Source organism: Periplaneta americana, chromosome 11, assembly GCF_040183065.1.
Source record: "Periplaneta americana isolate PAMFEO1 chromosome 11, P.americana_PAMFEO1_priV1, whole genome shotgun sequence".
Lineage (NCBI taxonomy): Eukaryota > Metazoa > Arthropoda > Insecta > Blattodea > Blattidae > Periplaneta > Periplaneta americana.
In genome coordinates, this window is record NC_091127.1 from 176,938,284 (window position 1) to 176,960,128 (window position 21,845).

General features: G+C 36.9%; 1 protein-coding gene and 1 non-coding gene across 4 annotated transcripts in view; both read left to right on the forward strand.

The window, feature by feature from the left end:
* The window catches only part of LOC138709638 (facilitated trehalose transporter Tret1-2 homolog), a 614,214-nt gene that overhangs the window by 207,374 nt on the left and 384,995 nt on the right, over positions 1–21,845 (forward strand). The gene's annotated exons all lie outside the window — the stretch shown is intronic.
* On the forward strand, positions 5,270–5,341 carry TRNAN-AUU (transfer RNA asparagine (anticodon AUU)). The gene has a single exon. It is a non-coding gene; the product is annotated as a tRNA-Asn (tRNA).

The following is a 21,845-nucleotide window of genomic DNA, read 5'->3' on the forward strand; positions in this document are numbered from 1 at the left end:
AAATATTGAGAAAAAACCTTGCATTATTAAGAGGGATTCGGCATTGTTTGCTTAGTGGTACGGCAATAAGTTTCGAGGGTATTAAATAGATTATTTTCACACGCCTAGACTTGAACGACGCAGTACCGCACGCACTCGCCGAGAGCTGAAGATAAGCGAGCGTTGGGCGTCATTTTACTCCTGTGTTTATGAAAACTTGTGATAAAGCTAGCCCACCTATGCGCTACTAGACGAAACATCACGTGTTTGTCTCCTGGCCTTGCTTGTCTCGGCTACCTCCCGTCACACAGGCAGCTGGTTAGTTCACGCACGTACTACAGATGTGGACATATTATTAGACTAAAACTTTTTCTTGGAAACATAATATAATTCGTCATATCACTATCAGTATAATTCACAGAGTCTCTATTGTTGTAAATATGATTGTTTACATCTTCTGGTATATTTTTCCAATAGTTAAGTGTATTTTTTCTGGCTATGATGGTACTACTGGTGTTTTAATTATATACTGCAGAAGATATTCTCCCTTGGCCTCCAAGAAGACCGGACATGAACGAAATTGAAAATCTGTGATCTATACTGAAGAAGAAAGTGAACAAAAAGAGGCTTACAACAAAACATGGACTCATTTAAACATTGTCTGATATCTGGCTAAATAATGCCGATATTCAAAGAAAGTGTCAAACTTTGGTGTCCAGCATCTCTGACAAAATCAACGTGTTAATAAAGAATAAGGGAATGTTCACAAAATATTAGCAACCTCCAGACTCAATTTTGTGCTCGTTATATCTGTGAAAAATACATTTTTGTTCATTATTTCTATCGATAAATACAGCTTCGTTGCATATATAATTAATTTACTCTAATAATTTGTCCACGTCTGTATTTGTTTTCTTTATTTGATATTTTCAATACTTTCTTATCAACATACCATCAGTAAAAGAATATGTGTTTATTTCTACTTTCAATGCGGAATCTAACTACAGTATATATTTTTAAAATATTTTTTTCCTTGGCAAAGGGGTCTTAATGAAGAAAAATCTAAATTTATCCATTTCCATAAAAAGTAAGAAAACCTGTTTATATGTCGATATAAACTTCAATTTCTCAGCATCAAAAGAAACCATGATTTTGACCTTTGGGTGAAAGGGTTCCGGAGCTACAACAGTTTAAAGTTGCTAATTTTATGAAAATACGATAAATTTAAATATTTTTAATTTAAACACTATGAAGTTCTGATGCCTCAAACTTTGCACAAAGCATTATATCACAGTTCTTTACGCACAAAAAAAGTTTCATTGTATTTAGAAATTGTAAGGTCAATTTTCTCTATAGTTCGGTCGATTTGAGATGGAATAGCTCGTATGAAGCTTGCTGGGAAGAGAACACGATGCACGACGTTGGTCTGCTCACTTCACATCTGCTTGCCCTGGCATGACCAACCCTACGAAGCTGATAACCTTTATTCCTCACTTCCTCTATAAAGAACTGGTGACGCCATTATGAAGTTATTAAAAGGTGTAATGGATGGATTAAAAAAAAAGTCTGAATGGAATGACGTGGAAAGCAGTTGTTTATTTATTTTCTTTTACATGGCTTTAAAACATGAACATTGATATCTTAGCGTAGCCTGTATGAAGATCAGACGTTACAGAAATTAGAGTACATATCCCTGATCACATGTACAGTATATCAGATTGGGCATTCCCATGCTATAAAATGGCAACATAGAAAAGAGAACAACCACTAAGATCTCCACTGTCGAAAATGATTTTTTTGGTGACGACCGCTAGATGGAAGAACTTCTGCAAGCTATTACTTCATGCAATTCCATCAAGATTTTAACGTGACTTTTTTGCAGTTGCTAGACGACAGCATAGTAAAATTGATAAAAGTTGTCTTGAAGGTGCATTAGGCTAATCAACCTTTACGTGTGATCAGGGTTACATGTTGTGCAGGATAATTATACATTTGTATGATAAAAAATTGTCCATGTTAGACAGCAACAGATTATTCAAAATGTCACACAAAGATTATAAAATAGCAATCACAGTGAAAACAAAATTATAGTAGAATGACTTCCCACATGATTTTATAAATACTACTACCATATAAACCAATTGAAGACCGTTTTTGCAAAACTTGCTAACTGCAAAATTTTCAAAATTGAGATTTTGGTGGATTAGTTAACATAAGACAGGCCTCTACATGATGCTAAAGGCTTCTTAGGAAAATCTTATTATTTCCTTCACAGTAGTGTGTCAAAGTGTGGTCGTTTTTTTTCAAAACTTGCTTTCTGCTATGTGAAAGATATAGCAAAACTTGCAGTTATTTCAGTTTTTTGTGTTTCCTATAAAAATTTAGTATTTACAGTTAGCAAGTTTTGCAAAAACGGTCCTCAATTACATGGAGAAGGTCTTACTAACAAATTTTAAACACGAGACTACTTTGTGTGTTGGATTTTTAACCTAATTTTATATGCGAGAACTTAAATTTCTTTAGTATATAGATGAAACTTCAATTTTTTTTTAAATTTTGAAGTATCCTTTTGTGCTTAATTTAAAATTGTATTCCATATTAATACCTAGGGACTTTTCAATTACTAAAAAGATTAAACATACTTTATTAGTAAAACTGTGAAGTATGTTATGAAATGTGAAGTTCGTTACACATTGCATTTTGTGATTATGAAGCGGTACTTAAAATAGTAGTAGGCGATTCCAAACACGTGTCACGTATAGCCCTACATCTGTGAAACTTATGCAGTTCGCAAGACGTCACATGCAGAAAAAATGCCCAATCTTCATCTCCTAGACAGAAAACTCTTTCTAACGACACACGAATGGCTTGTGCACGATTGTTTAGTCTAATGATTTTTTAACACTGAGACGCCCTGCAAATGTCTGGAATGCTGCCAGTGAGTCCTTTGAACACCCGACTTCTTTGCGCATACAAGTTCTGTGTGTTATGCAGAGTATCCGACCTTAATTGTCAGTGAAATTAAGGGTAGGCCTATTTCCACTCTCACTGCGCATACTTAAAAACTAAACTCTCGTAGGAACAGCTTTCGTCGTCACGTTTATTATGCCCTTAACCCTTAAATTGAAAATGTATCCTATAGGATACAACAGGTTAATAGACTATATGCTATAATTTTAATAGAACAATAGAAAAAAATTGGTAGGAACATTAAAATTTCACATTACTATAATATTGTACAACATACAAAAATATGAACATTGGGATAGTTGTTTTCTTTACGGTCCGACAAGGTTTAGTGAACTAGTGTGAGAAATGAAGCTTTGCCATGTTAAGGGTTAACGGATGTCAGTGTGCTCCGTGACATACATCACAGTGATGTTAAATTCTCGCCACTTATCCTCAAACATGTTAGCTGTAATGCAAGTTTCAGTTCCCACATTTCCGTCTTTAGCGACTTAATGATTTGCACTTTGTTTTTAGACAATATAATGAATCATCTTCTGCCCCCCCCCCCACAAAAAGAGACGGACAGAAAATAAAAGAAATGAGATAGGAATACATAAGAGAACCAGGGAGTTTGGTCGTTTTCCTGAGTCCAACAATCCGAAACTGAGTGTCCAAAAAATATGCGGATGTGACGGGATAAATAAGATGGTATATCATCTAGCTGGAAAAGGTAGGTACCTACTGGATTACATATGTCTCCATCTTGACCAGAAATGTGTCTGTAGTCATTGTTGGTTCTTCGAAGAAAATAAAATTTAACTAATGACTTTACCGTGAGCATTCAAATATCCAAAATATTGTGAGGATTCTGACTACCCAGAACTCGGTAGTTTCTCTTTTCATCTTTCAGTATAGGCCTGAATGAAAGGTAAACACATCAGGAAATTACATCATGTGTTCATAATGGTTCCACTTTCATTGTTTTATCAGTTTGCTATTATGCAAAGGTTGAATTTGACTCAGTTCCTTAGAATTAAATATAATAAATCATTTCGTCTACGAATATTGATGCACATTATTTTCTGAAGTTTCGATCGTTTCAAATGGTTTTCTAATCCATCTGCAGCTTGTAGCTACACTGTCATATTATTTTATTCATCTTATCGCATATGCAAATTTGCGGACATTCAAGTTTCCAGGTCGATGGATTGGCAAAGCAGGTTTCAGTTCTCTAGCTCCTGAGCTCTCCCAGTCTCACTATCATCGAGAGACTAAGAAACATTTTTTTGAGAGCGACAACAGTCACTCTTGAGAATACAGGGCAAAAAACTGCATTTAGCTATGATTTGTGTTGTGTCATTAATGGAATACACAAACTTGACAGTGGAAGCTATTTCTAAGAGTTTTCTTATATTTAATAACGTAATCAATTGACAGTATATAGCTTATAGAAAGGTTCTTGGTGACTGATCAAGTGGTTGTTATGGTAACCGTCAGTTTAACAAAAACGGTTCGCAAGTCGTGTGTGTCTGTGCCTCACAATGCTGTGTTGTCAAGTCTTGCGTATTTGTAGCATGCACATAAATATTATTTAATTAAGCGTATGGGCAAGGAAGGGTTTAGGACGTAGTTTTGCTGACGACAACTTCTTTATTAGGTGAGGTCTTGTTTGTACTATCTGCAGCGTGAACTTGATAAGCAGCACAGCTTGAAGCTCTTTGCAGCGTGGTAATAACTGTGCTTGTTTATTTTGTTGACATGTAAGATGGGCTCTTCTGTAAATATGATATCGATGGTGTTTGGGTAAAGGGAGGTAAGTCGTAAAAATGATTTTGGAGATTAATGAAAATTAAACTTCGGACGCTTATTGAAAATAATTTTCTACACAAATAAAACGCATCAAATGCTAGTATTCTTTTGTTTTTTGCACATCCACTTGTAGAATTTAACTTGCGTTTTGGGGAACAAAACTCAGTTTACACAAAAAAATTACTTAGCCCCCTTTACCATCGATATTATTATGCAAATCAAGATTTCAGGTATAACTCCCTGTAAAGTTGATTTGAATAATTTCGAGGGAAAAATTGTTCCGGAGCCGGGTATCGAACCCGGGACCAAAGGTCCGGAACAATTTTTCCCTCGAAATTATTCAAATCAACTTTACAGGGAGTTATACCTGAAATCTTGATTTGCATAATACACGTCACTGTTCGTTAACAGAAAACCACAATTTAAGTCACACGGAGTTAGTGTGCACTCGAAGTTGGTTGCTTGACGGTTGTCAGCCCACTTTGAGTCCTGTGGATATAGAGGGAAAAATTGGATCGGTGTCGGTTAGAGTTCCCGAGTAGCTCAGTGGTAGAGCGTTGGTACATTAAACCAAAGGTCCCGGGTTCGATACCCGGCTCCGGAACAATTTTTCCCTCGAAATTATTCGATATTATTATATTATGTAACTTATAATTATTACAATTTTAAAGATGTATCTTATTAGTAGTTTCCTGTATACAGTGTGTTATAAAGAAAAAATTCTGTGCTTAGTGAAACTACTGAAGTACAATACAGTGAAACCTCTCATTTGCGGACGTCGAAGAGATCGTAAAAATCTGTCCGCATCTGGGAGGTGTCCTTTATTGGGAGGGAGGCTCCCCAACCTAAAAGTAAATTTATAATATGCATTAAATGAAATATATTACTGTACTTTAATACTAAATACAGTCTACTGTATTACAGCAAATTCTTTGCAACTTTGAACTATAGTAGATAAGGCCGAAAAAGGAAAAAACAGTACTGTGCAAGGCAATTTTATTCTAGATCTACAGTTATGCAGTACTGTAATTTACAGTTTTCAAATAACCTTCACGTTCAGGTGCCATGTCTCTCGAAAGAGTACAACTGATTGAAGTGAAGAGAATAATCCTACTAACCCTATCATGTGTCGAATACAATTTCACGATCGCGGAAACCTTGGATCCATCAGACAGGTTAAATTTTATGACTCTGTTTATCCACCCGCTTCCAGCTAGCAAGGGGTAGCCGGCTGGGCTAGTGGTAGCCTACGAGACCCTTATTGTCTTCTTTCATGTTAAGGAATTTCTGTACATTTCTCAAAACTAAATTGTCCATTTTTGTAACACATTAGGTCTTGAAATCCAAGTTCTGTCCGCAGTCAGGAGGTAAAGCAAGCTTTAGGACTGTGAAACAGCTGTCCGTGTCTGAGAGTGTCCGTAAATGAGAGTTAAATTCACCATTATTTCTATATTATTTCAGTTGGGACATAAAAATCTGTCCGTAACTTGGGAGTGTCCGTAAGGAGAGGTTTCACTGTATATAATTGTGACTGAAGTCTTTAATTCTTCTTCGTCGTCATTCTTTTATTGTCTCATTCTCTATCATGTGGCTCGTTCAAAGAGTCCGTCAGCTTATCGACTTTTCAAAATATGATACATATCCTTAATTTGTCAAAATTTGAGCTGTTTTGTCCATTCTATAAATGCAATGAAATTTATCACATGTTTTACATGGGAAATTTTATTTAAATAAATATAGTTGAACAACATCTTATTCATATCTAGAGTGCTAAAAATGTTAGTCTGAGACAGAAACTAGAGTGACTCCTTCAAATAGTTACATTTTATAAATGCATTCATTAGAAGAAGTGAGTGCATTTAAGATATAGGCTTCAGTCTATGGGAGCGTCTAAATCTGTGAACAGAACAAAACGGAACATGATAGTTAGGAGTACTATGCAGAAGCTGTATTGTTCGTTTGCTTGATTACTGACGACAAGCCTTGTAACTACCATATTGACTTAAAACACAAAGCTGGAAGCGAAAACTTTTTCTCTCATTTAATAATATAATAGAAGTTTCTCTTATTTTTTGCAGTAGTTGTTAGACATGATTTAACCGAGAATAATTATTTCGCTTACAAGGAAAGTGACACATTTTAGGTACTAACTTACATAAAATTATTTTTAAAATTGCTGTTTTTGACCATGTTTGTGGTCATAATAATAATAGTAGTAATAATAATAATAATAATAATAATAATAATAATAATAATAATAATAATAATAATCCGTGGCGCTACAGCCCATGAAGGGCCTAGACCGACCAGCCGGCTGCTGGCCTCACGCCCACATGCCGAAGCAGAGGTGGACGATCATCCAACCAGAATGGAGGTATCGTGTGGTTAGCACGATGATCCCCCTAGCCGTTATAGCTGGTATTCGCAACCGGATTTCGCTACCTATCGTAGCTCCCCAAGTGCATCACGATGCTGGGTGGGCACCGGTCCCATACACTGGCCGAAATTTCATGAGAAAATTTCTTCCCCCATGAGGACTCGAACCAGCGCGCATTCCTAACGCGAGTCCTAGGCGGGATGCCTTAGACCGCGACGCCACGGCGCGGGACTGTTTGTGGTCATAGACAATGAAAAAAAAAAACACTAGTTGTAGCAACTGTGCAAACGGTATAGACACAGTAAATCAACACATGTACTTTCTTAACTAGCATCATAATTTATAGAATGTGGTATAACTAGTGTGCAGTATAACTACATTTTAAATAACAAATGTTTTAACTGTTAAGAAATAAGACGTGCACCTGTGTTAATTTTGAAAGGCTTCATATCATTATACAAAGACATAACTCTTAAAGTTACTATACGTAATGATTTTTATAATGTTTTACTCAGAACAACACTAGTTAATATAATCATTGTACCATATACTCTCCACATGACATTACGTACATATACAGTTATATTACTCCATTGTATTTACATGTGTTCATACTTTGTCACATATACATACGATAACCCACATGGAGGTGATCTTATAATAGATCGAAAATATTTGTGGAAACACTATGTATGATGAAATGATAGAATTTTAATTTTTTTATTTCATAATAAGTTGAGAATATTCCAAGTACCAATTCTCGCCATATTCCGTCTTCGATTTGGACCATCCGTTTCCGAGGCTAATTTGAGAACGTTTGCAAGAAAAAAAATTACGAAGGACGAAGTGCAGGTCTGTCGCTACAACCCTCAACCTGAAGGACCAGGTTATTTTCTGGTGGGGGTTTCTTCCCCTAAGCTGGTTGTCTGCCATAACTAAGGAGTCCAGTTCACCCCTATTTCCATAAAACTATATAATAGAAAGTATATGTACCTATGGATCTGAAACTTGGGAAATCAGAGACAGGATGAAGAAGAAATTGTTGGCTCTAGAAATGGATTACTGGCGCCGTAGTTGTCAAATTTCGAGGATGGACCACATTAGGAATCAGGATGTCCGTAATATAATGCAGGTATCAGGAGATATCTTACAATCAGTGGAAACTAAGCGCATCTTCAGAGAATGTCAGCCGACCGCTGGCCTAATAAGGTCTTCAACTGGACTCCCCCGGAAAAAAAGAGAAGAGGAAGGCCAATGAAGAAATGGAGCAAGGAGGTTCAGGAGGATATGGTCTGCAGGGGTCTACAAATGAGCGATTGGCAAAACCGGAGTACCTGGAAATTGAGAAGCGGGAGACGGCGACAGCCGTAAAATTACTCACGATACATACATACATACGTTGAGAAGCTGTAGAATGAAAAATTAGGCCTATATAGTAGGTAAATAAATATTCTTTAAAGTTCAGCTACTCCGCTTGATCGTCACGAAAATAAGTTATCCGCAGCAAGCAAGACGTCTCAAATATAGCAATTTTAATGCTTTACTTTCTTTGTTATAAATTTCTGGTCTTGCAAATATTAGCTGGTAAGCTTAGCAATTTCCGAAACTGAAGGAAACCCACCTGGTCCGCGAGACTAGTTCCGCGATGAAGATGAGTGCGGCGATGACCGTGCCCGCCCCCAGCAGCCAGACCGCGAACAGGACGGTGTCCATGCCGACCCGGCGGAACTCTGTCTTCACGGAGCACGGGGGCTTGGTGGGACGCCAGTGCTGGTTCATGTAGTTCACTAGGCCGCCCTCTACTGCCCTCCTGTAACTGGAGCAAAAACATTGTTCAAGTATCTTCCGACACCTTCAGCAGCTTATTGACTAAACTCCATTTGAACCTAGAGAGATTGTACTAAATTCAATTGAAAGAGAGGGGAAATGGGAGGGGAAAGTTTAAAGGTACGCAACAGAGTTGGGGCTGTGGAAAATTGAGAGAGCTCCAAGCCTGTTGGCCACTTGTCCCAGTTCGGGTTTCACTGCTTCACTGAAGAAGCTCTAGAAAATTTTGAAGGAGGAAAACTGAATTTCGACGTAACCTGTTAGCTACAACATACCGGAATGGGAGGAGCAGCACAATGAGCTGACTGCAGGGTCGGAAGAAGTAAGTTTGCACATTGAAAGTCACTTAGATCTTTCGCAAACAGGTGAGGTGTTCGAAGGCTAGGCAAGACCGCCGGGAGTTGTAAGTCTGCACATTGAAAGGTTAATGTAAATTTGGAAAAATACCGGAATCTTTATGGAGAAGGAGATGCAGGTCCATGGTCCATTTCTTTTAGGGGTCATCCCTACATTTGTCTTAAGGTCTTAGGTAAACCACGAAGAACCTTACGCAGGATGAGTTATCTCATCTTAACAGACAAGCCAATTAGTTCTTAGGTGTGTGTATGTTTACTGCAGCCCGGTGAGTTGTCTCAATTTAGGGGACTAGTCAATTGGCTCTTTAGTGACTATCGAATTAGGATTCGATCGGCGAGAGGGTACTAGCCATTTGTGAGGTGACTTCAGTAGGTTGTGATTCGATGGGCTGGATGAATTGTCAGGAGACCAGAGTGCTGCATTGGAGTTAAATCGCTCGCTTGAACTCGGTCGAGTGTCGCATCCTCGAGTGAGATACGATCGGTCGTGATACGCTCGTAATAAATAGAAGCACAGTACAAGGTCATCTCACCGACATCTTGTATGGAAGGCGACAGATAAGATACACATATGTTTTGCTCACACGGTAAAAATAAGGCTTTATTTTCTGCGTTTATGACAAACGTTTAATGGAACAGTCAATGGAACGTAGCAAAACAGGAACATGAAGTTATAAATAAAATAGTATGAAAAACTTCGATATACAGTTATTATTGCTAATTAATAATTATTCAATATTTGATTTACCACATATATAATATGATAGGTCCATGCATAGTGTTCCGCCTATATACTGCGAAAATGTAGAAACGTTTTACAAAATATTATTGATATAGCAGTAGATTAATAACAATATTAGTACAGAGATAACGTCACAGAAAATATAATAAAACGAATAATCATGCTGCACAACTGTTACAGACGCAAAGATTGATACACTGATTAGAGATTATTATTATTATTATTATTATTATTATTATTATTATTATTATTATTATCATTATTATTACTAGAAAACTTGATACAGTTCTTGCATTATCGTGATTGTGTTCTCCGTTTATAATTATATTTACTTTGAATATTGCATTTTGAATCTTGCGTACACTACTTTTAACACTTGAATATAATTAATTGATTGATTGAAGGATTGCCAATGGGATCACCCATATCCAGCATACTAGCAGAGATATTTTTACACAACATAGAACAAACATACATACTGAACAATGAACACAACAAATATGCAGACAACATAATATACTGGCACAGATACGTAGACGACACACTCATACTCAGGGCCGCCGACAGAATTTATGGGCCCCTGTGCAATTGTGCTCGGGCCCTGTTGAAAAAAAAAAAAGTTAAATATAGCAAGTTACCAGTTATTCTGACCATAATAATTATTTGCAAAATAAATAAAAGATAACCCCATACACACATACGAATCTAAAAATATACACTTGTTACATTAAAAACTTTTAGCAAAACTTCACATTAGCACAATATATCATATTCATCACGCTTCTTTTTCAGTAGGGCCTACATAGTATGTTTCGTCTTTTCGTTGTTTGTTTCGTTTCGTTTTCATGAAACACTATTCTTAAAACAGCTGTAATTTCTGACTTGCAGGCCAACATCAACAAACAACTCTCCTTGACTTCATTGATGCAAAATCATCAATTATATCATCAAAATTTAAAGACTAGCAAGATCGCTCTCCTGACTAAGGAGGCCAAGGGTACTCAGTTTTTCTTGACACATTGTTACTCTGAATAAATTTTTATTTCCTTCATTTTGTTTAAAGTTGGTGTGAAATTGAGCGTTGCTAGTGAAGGTGCAGAAAGTAAACCAATCTCAAGGCCGTCTGTTCAGGTTGTCAAAAATGAAGACAGTTCATGCTTAGAAGTGAATACTGATGGTTGTGGCTGTTTAGAAAAAATTCTGATAACAGTAGTATTGAATCAGAACAAGCAAACAATAGTAATGATGTATTAATATGTACAATTGAAACAATTTTACACACACTAGTTCCTAGCTCTGAATCATGGCAAGTAACATGCGACCTTGGAAAACTTATAATGGCAGACAAATTGTAAATGCCATTGAATGTGTTGTTCGAAAAACTACCCCCAACCTGCCTAATAACCTTCTAAGTGACGGAACAAGAGCCTTTCCAGTATTATTTTCAAAACTCAATGGAGAATGTGTTCCCAGAGACTGGCTAGTGTGGAGTTAAACAAATCAGTCACCGCACTATTTTCCCTGATTTGTTTCACTCCACTAGCCAGTCTCTGGGAACACATTCTCCATTCTTGAGTTTTGAAAATACTGTACCGGTAATACTGTTTTTGGAAAAGCTCTTGTTTTCGAACAACACATTCAATGACACAATTTGTCTGCTATTTTTTGGTTTTCCAAGGTCGCTCAATTTCACACCAACTTCAAACAAAGTTATACTTCCTTTCTTAATATCTTCAAATTTATCTCTCTCCTTGCGCTCCTCAGCTCCCGACTTATGCTTCTACTTGTCCATTGTCCACTGGTAACGCTAATGAACAGAATTTACTAGAAAAACGACAACGAAAAGACGAAAGTTTCGTCATCAAACATACTCTGTAGGCCCTACTGAAAAGGAAACGTGATCCTGCGGCTTGGATTTGGGAGAGTCCACTAGCATATTGCCACAGTCTAGCATATACAGTCGCGAAGCTCAATACGTAGTAAATATGCAAACATTAGATAGTTGCTCACCACTAGGATCGCTAATATCGCCTCATTACAGGCAATGCGAAATAGTACAGTCACAGTCTATTGTTTCTAGCACCCTCAAAACTCAAGCTTCGTGACTGTAAGCTTATATAGTAGACTGTGATATTGCGGTGGGCCGGCAGGGGTTGGTAGTTAAGAGGACAAGCCAATTGAACGTGTTCGGTACAAGTGACGGGAATATATTTCAGGCAAATTCCAGAGGCCTCAAGTGTCGTGTCGAAGATTGTTAACGTGGGAAACCGATATTCTGTTATAATGAAGTGGTAATTTCTATTAATTCTACTATTGTTGGTTAATATGTCAGATTCGTGTAACAAATGTTCTTACAAAATTTTATAATAGCGATATGTATCTGTGAATAATTATCCGTGATAATAAAAAGTAATCAGACTCACTTAATCTGACGGGCCCTTACTGCTCACGGGCCCATATGCACTTGCCCCCTTTGCCCCCCCCCTTCTCGGCGGCCCTGCTCATACTATACAAAGGAAACAAAAGACAAATACACAAACTACACCAATACATAAACAAAATACACCCAAAACTCCAATACACACTGGAACTCGAAAACAATAACTCCATAAATTTCCTAGACGTCACCATAACAAAAGTTGGCAACAAACACACCTTCAAAATATACAGAAAACCAACCACCACCACCACCACCACCACACATACAAAACACATCTAATCACCCCACACAATACAAACATGCTGCATTCAGGACAATGATACACAGATTACTCAACATACCCATGAGCCAACAACACTACAACGAAGAAGTGTACACAATCAAATACATAGCACAAGAAAACTGTTACAACCCAAACATAATAGACAACATCATAAGGAAGACAAAACAAAAACTCAACAAGCACAAAACCACACAAAACACAACACAAACACAAGAACACAAAAAATACATCACACTAACATACGAAAACAAAAACACACACAAGATCGCATCCTCATTCAGAAAACAGAAATACAACATAGCATACAGAACAGAAAACACACTAAAAAGACATCTCAACACACAAAAAACACAAACAAATAAATACGACCACACAGGCGTATACAAACTCACATGCAATAGTTGCGACAGTTTCTACATTGGACAGACAGGCAGATCATTCCAAACTCGATACAAAGAACACATCAAAGGAATAACCAGAGGACACAATACATCTACGTATGCCGACCTACACATACAACCCAAAAACCAAAAACTCAACACACTAGAACAACATGAAATATACAGACACACTAAAACACACCCTAATTAAATACTCAACACACAGATCAATTTCAGAACACACACACACACACTATTTGACACAACTCTTCATCACACGAACGCACCCACACAACAGGCAGCGAAGTTGAGATGACGCCGAGACACATAAAGGTCTGAGGATGGTGTCAAGTAGCACCGAAACAGCTGTAAGCCGTACATGCTTACATAATTAACACGAGTAAGATCGCCATTTAATCAATTATTTGTATAGGAACGAAACATAAAACCTAAACGGTGTACTGTGGAGGCACACTCACCCATTTGGCCATCTTTTTCATTAATTCCTCTATTAAGCCCCTTTCATCTCAATTTAGCCATTTCCGACAAGAGTTGACTTGGTTGGCGAGTTGGTATAACGCTGGCCTTCTATGCCCAAGGTTGCGGGTTCGATCCCGGGCAAGGTCGATGGCATTTAAGTGTGCTTAAATGCGACAGGCTCATGTCAGTAGATTTAGTGGCATGTAAAAGAACTCCTGCGGGACAAAATTCCGGCACATCCGGCGACGCTGATATAACCTCTGCAGTTGCGAGCGTCGTTAAATAAAACATAACATTTAACATTTTCCGACAAGAAGACATGTCTGGATAATTTATTTCCATTTCGACTGATACAAACATACCCATAGGTGAGGAATTCCTTGAGAGGCGAGCTCTTGGGTATGAAGGGGTAGCACTTCTCGATGGGGAAGATGAGGATCTCGGTCAGTTCGCACTTGGCCTGCTCGGTGAACGTCTCCTCTATGATGTTGTATATGTTGAGGGCCTCGGTGTGGAACACGAAAGGCTCCGTGAGCACCTTGTGCAGGCCCAATTCCCGGGAGAAGTAACCCGTGTGTGGGGGCGCCATCTTCTTTTGGTACAGTTCGTGTACCAAGGGATCCGTGTTCATCTGAAACAAATTAAAGTTCCGATGCAGTCGTAGGTAGGCTAATCTTTGTTTAACTTCGAACTTTTGAAAAAGAAGTACGATTATTGTATATCTTATTATTTTTTCGCTGTAATACAGTCATTAATGTTAATTTCATATGCCATTTTTAACTGTTGTTGCTGAATCCTACATAGTATGTTTTTAATCCGTAATATGTTTAATGGGGTTAATGTCCGGAGACCGTGGGGACGTTTCCATGTACTTTGGTGTGTTATACAGAATCCATAAGCGCGTATTGAAAGCGGTGTGCTTGGAGTCATTACTTACTTACTGGCTTTTAAGGACGCCGGAGGTTCATTGCCGCCCTCACATAAGCCCGCCATTGGTCCCTATCCTGAGCAAGATTAATCCAGTCTCTATAATCATATCCCACCTCCCTCAAATCCATTTTAATATTATCTTCCCATCTTCGGCCTTCCTAAAGGTCTTTTTCCCTCCGGCCTCCCAACTAACACTGTATATGCATTTCTGGATTCGCCCATACGTGCTACATGCCCTGCCCATCTCAAACGTCTGGATTTAATGTTCCTAATTATGTCAGATGAAGAATACAATGCGTGCAGTTCTGTGTTGTGTAGCTTACTCCATTCTCCTGTAACTTCATCCCTCTTAGCCCCAAATATTTTCCTAAGCACCTTATTCTCAAACACCCTTAACCTATGTTCCTCTCTCAAAGTGAGAGTCCATGTTTCACAATCATAAAGAACAACCGGTAATTGGAGTCATTATCTTTCATAAATACAACATCTTGTCTAAGGTCCATTTTCTATGCAGATATATGAAGACTGGTCTTTAGTATGTTTATATACTGTTGATGATCCATAACGCCATCGATAAAATGCAAGGTCCCTACCCCAGAGGCACTCCTGCAGCCCCTTACCATTGCAAAATCAATATCATTTTTCATATGTTTCCTTTTGTAGCTTTGTATTCTTCGTCCTCCAGACTTTTTTCTTTCATATGAAGAAAAAATATTGAATTTAGATTCGTCAGTAAAAATGACTTTGTTCCAAAATTCTTGGATGGTGTTGATGGGTGTTTTAACGAAGTGTAGTCTCTTCTTTCTGTTTTGTTCGCTTACAAAGCATTTTCCCATGTAGCTCTTAGATAGTTACGAACTCTGCTAGCAGAAATGCTAATATTCGAGTCAGTCTTGACACTAGCTGCTAATTTCCGTGCACTGATTCGGGGATTTTGCTTTACTCTCCTCGTTAATGCTCTCTCAGTACATACATCCAGTTTTCTAGGACGTCCTGGTCTGTGGCTATTTTCCAACGATTTTCGTTCGCCGGCTGTATCAATTATATGCTGAATGGTTGCTCTTGGTCTTCCAATTATTTTACTGAGTTCATTTAGCGATTTACACTCATTATGTAAGCGAATAATTATCCCTCTCTCTTCTACTGTGGTCTCTCTTCCTTTGCGCCCCATTACAATGTTGATTTGCATCCACGAAACAACACACCTGCACAGCAACGTACTCAAGGCCAGGCTGAATAACAACGCCACCAGAACCACCCCACTCGACTGCACGTACACTTGCTACTGATTGAAACGCAGTAGGGGAGACTGTTGTACCTTTGAACATTTTTTGTTTTTTATTTTTTGCTACTACCTAGAGGACTCAAACTGAAGTAGATTGTAGGGAAAGCCGCTAAGTAGCTCTGATAGTAGTTTTGGTTTGATTTATTGCAAAGTGTGAGTTCTGTGAACGAAAGAATCTTTTTTAGTACCAAAAGTAAATATTTCGTTCATTGGTATATGTTAACTAACATAAAACCAGATTGTATTTGCTACCATCCATTAAGTACAGTGTGTTCTGTATCATCTGGTGAGTAATAACATAATTTAATTTCCGTGATTTATTCGAATCTCTAGTTTTGGTAGCCACATTTGTTTAAACGTGCACCCTCTTGTACCTTTGAACACCGAACATCTTGTACCACGGAACATATTCCAAAGTACATAATACTATTGCTTTATGATTTTATTTTATTTTAAGATCATGCCACGAACTAAATCTGGAATTAAGAGGTCCCCCAATTGATCCGGATGCCTTGAAGAAAGCTGTTGAAGCAGTTATTGCTCCTTCAGGAAATAAAATCTTAATCAGAGCAGCCTTGTCTGGTTTATGATTGCAAATACATTTTAAATATGATTATCAGTTCTTACAACTATATTCCCACCTATATTACATGTGTTCCAACTTACTAGAGGGTATGTTCTAAGGTACATGAACGTGTTGTACCTTTGAACATATTATATTTTATTTTTTCCATCCTTAATAGATGTGTAGAACAGTAAAATATATACACGAAGTTGTAAAGGAATCCTCAATAATTATTTAAAGTATTTTTAATTTAGAAAAATATCATTTCCCAAAATTAAAAAAAAATAAAATGTGAAAAGTGTTTAAAGGTACAACAGTCTCCCCTACTATATCAATACTTTTTGTGTGTATTTCTGCCGTTTCAGATTCCTCTATTCTAAAACAAAATTTCTTTAAAGATTCAGTCAAATGAAGAGTAGTAGATTATACCCGTTTCACGTTTCCACTAAATATCACGTGCATGCGCAATTAATATACAATTTTCGTAACTTGCGTTAGGTGTGTCAATACTTTCTACAATCACTGTAATGTCAATGAAGAAACGGGAGAACACCCTGCTAGCCGCAAGTGCCACTGTAGTTTTCAACGAGCATTCCAGCCTGATCGAGATTCGAACCCACAGACGATGCAGCTATTGCAGGATTCATTTACTATGTAAATGGGAAACATATGCGTTTAGTCCTTGACTTGTCTGAGGTGACGTGGCGTGTGGAATTCTACCTTCCTCCTCGTGTTACGTCCAGTTCACTCATTGTTCGTGCTGCAGTGAGATGTGTACAGTACGAGGTGTATGCTATGCAGGGTGAGTGACATGCATCGTGAAGTATTATAGCAGAATAAGGAATTTAATAAAGTACACGTGAATTGGGGCATATTTTGTATAAATAGATTTGCTGATTTTAAAAATTCCTAATGCTGAAAAAATGGTTCTTGTCATGTCTTACTCTATATCGTTTTTCATTAATTGGTATTGGACAGGTTTTGTTAGTATCTACCACACAATTCAGTTGTACTTGAATAATAGTTTTACCGAATATAGAACTTGATTAAAAAAATAGACGGAAGGGCTGTGTCACTGTTCAGTGACGGCTATTTTGTGAAGCTGCTTCACTCTTACCAAATCATTATTCTTGAATTGTAATCTCCGTATTTAAACATAATCATTATTGTTTTAAACTTTATTAGTGTAGAACTAGTGATCTATTTCGGTCTGAAAGTGTCTCAGGTGTTTGAAAAAGCTTCGTTTTCCTGATACTGGAGAATGTTTTTAAGTTTATGAATAATTATTATTACAGTAGTATATCATTGACATGACGTAAGATAAATATTAAAAAATTAGCGTGAATTAGATGTTTAAGTTGTAGATATACCTGTAATATCACTGTAAAATAAAAATGCAAATAGTGCATTTGTCCAGTTGTGTCCAATATGAAAATCTTATATTATATCTAGATCTACAAAAATTAAAATCTTTAACAGTAATGTGAAATCAGTCTTATTATATGGCTGTGAGACATGGAAAACAAGTAAAATTATACAAAATAAACTGCAAACATTTGGTAATAGAAGTTTCCGAAGAATTTTAAAAATTAGATTCCCAGATATAATCACAAACTCAGAACTATGGAAGATAAGAAATCAGAAAGAAATCACAATAGAAATCAAAAGACGAAAGTGGAATTGGATAGGGCACACAATCAGGAAAGAAGATGGAGCAGTAGAAAGAATGGCTTTGGATTGAAACCCCCGGGGTAGTAGAACAAGAGGAAGGCCAAAAAATACATGGAAGAGAACAGTTTTGGAGGAAATTGCTAGGGAGGGGAAAACATGGAGCGAAGTGAAGAAGTTGGCTACAAATAGGGTCCGATGGAGGCACTTTGTGAATGCCCTATGCTCCTCATGAGGAGATACAGGAGTTTGATTGATTGATTGATTGATTTACTGTAAAACATGACGTGCACTGTAGTATTTCAGCTATTGCTTCTTTAATCTTCCAAAGGTCTGTGGCTATTTTAATGTTTCAAATTAATTAATGCGGATCTCTCTAGACCCTGAACTGTCTGCATAATGACTTCCATCGGAGACGTAACTCTGTAGAAAACTACATAATTTCTCTGGCAAGAATAGTTTTGAGGTTAGGTTCTTTGTCATTTTGACGCATTATCATATGTATGGAATTAATTACCGGTTGTTCTGTATGGTTGTGAAACTTGGACTCTCACTTTGAGAGAGGAACACAGATTAAAGGTGTTTGAGAATAAGGTTGTTAGGAAAATATTTGGGGCTAAGAGGGATGAAGTTTTTGTATGTATGTATTTATTTACACTGCAAGTGGGCAAGCACCCGGTGGCAGTGGTATATACAATATTAACAATACACCAATACACAGTTAAAATGATAAGCAATACACAATAAAATTTACAATACATAATACAATTTACAACACATATACAATTTTATACACAATACAATAAGAATACACAATACAATTTAACACAATAATAGTAAAACATAAAATAAAACACCTAATTTTACAACACAACCTACATAATTATGTACAGGTCCTACACAAGTTTCAATAGTCTTTCACTTTACTCTCATCTCATTCCCTGTAGTGGCACTATGACGCATTTCACTGACACTTTAGCACACATTTCACTGACACTCTGTAACACATTTCACTGACACTATAGAACACATTTCATTGACGCTATAAATTATCACTGATCGGAACTGTTCACTGCACTGTAAAACCATAACTTCACTGACTCACCTCGCTTCACTGATACAACAGTTCAAATAAGTCAAATAATTGCATTCTTATGCATACTTATAAACAGAACTACATTTAAACTAAACATTTCTAGTCTAAGGCCCTCTTACACGCTATTTTTAAATAATTTACAATTCAAACCAAGGAAGTAAACTCGTAAGGCTAGATAAATACATGTCACCTTAAAAAATTACAGAAGAATGGAGAAAGTTACACAACACAGAACTGCACGCATTGTATTCTTCACCTGACATAATTAGGAACATTAAATCCAGACGTTTGAGATGGGCAGGGCATGTAGCACGTATGGACGAATCCAGAAATGCATATAGAGTGTTAGTTTGGAGGCCGGAGGGAAAAAGACCTTTGGGGAGGCCGAGACGTAGATGGGAAGATAATATTAAAATGGATTTGAGGGAGGTGGTATATGATGGTAGAGACTGGATTAATCTTGCTCAGGATAGGGAGCAATGGCGGGCTTATGTGGGGGCGGCATTGAACCTCCGGGTTCCATAAAAGCCAGTAAGTAAGTATGGAATTAAATACTTATTATTTTATGTCCTTTGCGACATTGTCAGATAAATTAACTCACCAATGTTGAGTCTCAATAAGACATGTCCAATAGATTGCGAAAAGTGCAAATAGATAAGCACAGAGACTATAAGCTTAAGCGAAAAATCAGCTCCTTGCTGTAATGAGTGCGAAGTATCATTTGTAGTTACTTAAACATCTCGAAAAGTAATTTCAGTTAAACGCTCTATGAGGTATTCATTATTACCTTTAATTCAGTTAATTAAATATCACAAAAGGTTGCTCTAAATGTAAACTTCTCAGATTTATTTCCTTAGCAGCATACGTTGAACTATGGGCATACATGCACTTCACGTCTTTAAAATGGCGATATTCGATACAGCGCTCAAATCTTACGTCCTCTTTAATACAGAGCTTAAAGTTGTAACATCGCGTACGACAATACACGTCATCGTCGTTTTCCTCGTGTCGCATATGCAAGTGTGTGAAATCCGTTACACGCCCATTTGATCTCTCCATGCCTTCTCTGTGCCTTCCCAAGTTCTTTTCTTCTTGTAAGCTTAAAGCTGACGTAGTTTTACTACAGGCTGGTTCACAATAAACCGGGAACGGAAACGATAACGATAACGAGAACGGAAATAATGTTAAAATAAATGTATTTAAATGTGAGCATTCACAACTAACTATTGTGCATGCTCAGATTTGAATACATTTGTTTTAACATTATTTCCGTTCTCGTTCTCGTTATAGTTTCCGTTCCCGGTTTATTGTGAACCAGCCTTACTTCTTAATTTTCCGTCCTACTACGTCGATTCCAATACTTCAGTCTATATGAGCTGTAATAGATTTTTTACTTCTGAATTAAATATACGTAGTCATTCATGCTACATTCATTCACCTTTTTAAAATTAATTTCTTCTCCTTGTAGAAGTTGTTTATACTGTGTGTATGAAATAATTCAGTCTTTCCTGTCATAGGGGTTGTACATAATATACCAGACCAGGTATTTGCAAAATGTTTGTCATTTTATTGTACTGAACTAAGTGGTCTGTCACAGATAATTTGTCTCGTATCTGTTACTCAGATAAATGAATAAAATATTGTATTAATGGAAATTTGAGCAAACATCTTTGAAAGCGCGCCATGCCATTCTTTCTGTAACGGAAAGTTTTTCCTCAAACAAAGAGTCAGTCATAACTTTGTGAATTTGTAGACCGATGGAAATGCCCTCTTTTAATTTGCCTGCACTCAAACTGGTAAATCTTTCCTTTAAATATTGAAAACCACACTCTTATTTGTTCATTGCATGGACTTCACTTTGAACTGTTATGAAATTTACTTAATAGAAGGAACCAATATCTGTTTATTAGAAATACAAAATAACAGGCCAACAACCATAAGAAACTGGAAATCTATACTAACTAGTGGCTTGTGCAGCAAATACTGCTGCAAACTAAGTTCTTTAGACGTTCAAATAAAAATTTTTCAGATTTATTTTCAACGAAGAATACTTGTCATTTTGATAGTTATTTGCTTCCATAATAATGAAACATACTCCCTCTGAATGGATTTTTTAGGCCAAATACTCTTTCTTGAACCTATCCATCTTCAGTTTTTGAGTTTCAACGCGAAAACGAAAGTATCAATGTCAGGACGATAGCAGTAGCTATTTCAGGTAATTGTGGATTGTAGGCAAAAGTTAAAAAAAAAAAAAATGTCAGGTTTGCTAAGCTTTCGAACAATAGCATTTTCGTATAGCTGCTGCATGTAGAACTTGAAATGTAGAGCGTAAAATCATTTTATCCTACTAAGAGATCTTGCTGAAATGATCTGGAGACTACAACATTTTCTAGGCCTCTTATTTTATCAGTAAGCAATACCTTTTTATCTTTCCTTAGGAACTGTAATTTCTGCGCTCTCTCGTGCCAATACTGAAGACAATGACAAAGATCAATATCTAACTACACCGCCATTAATTATATGAAAAAGACCCAACCCCACTGGGTTAATAAGTATAAAAATATTTGATTTTTAATAACAATATTATTATCTTACTTAAGTTTTGTAGTTATATATAGCAGCCACTCAGTAAATTATAGAAATGAAGATCTAAATTAAGATATTTTCTACATTTACTTA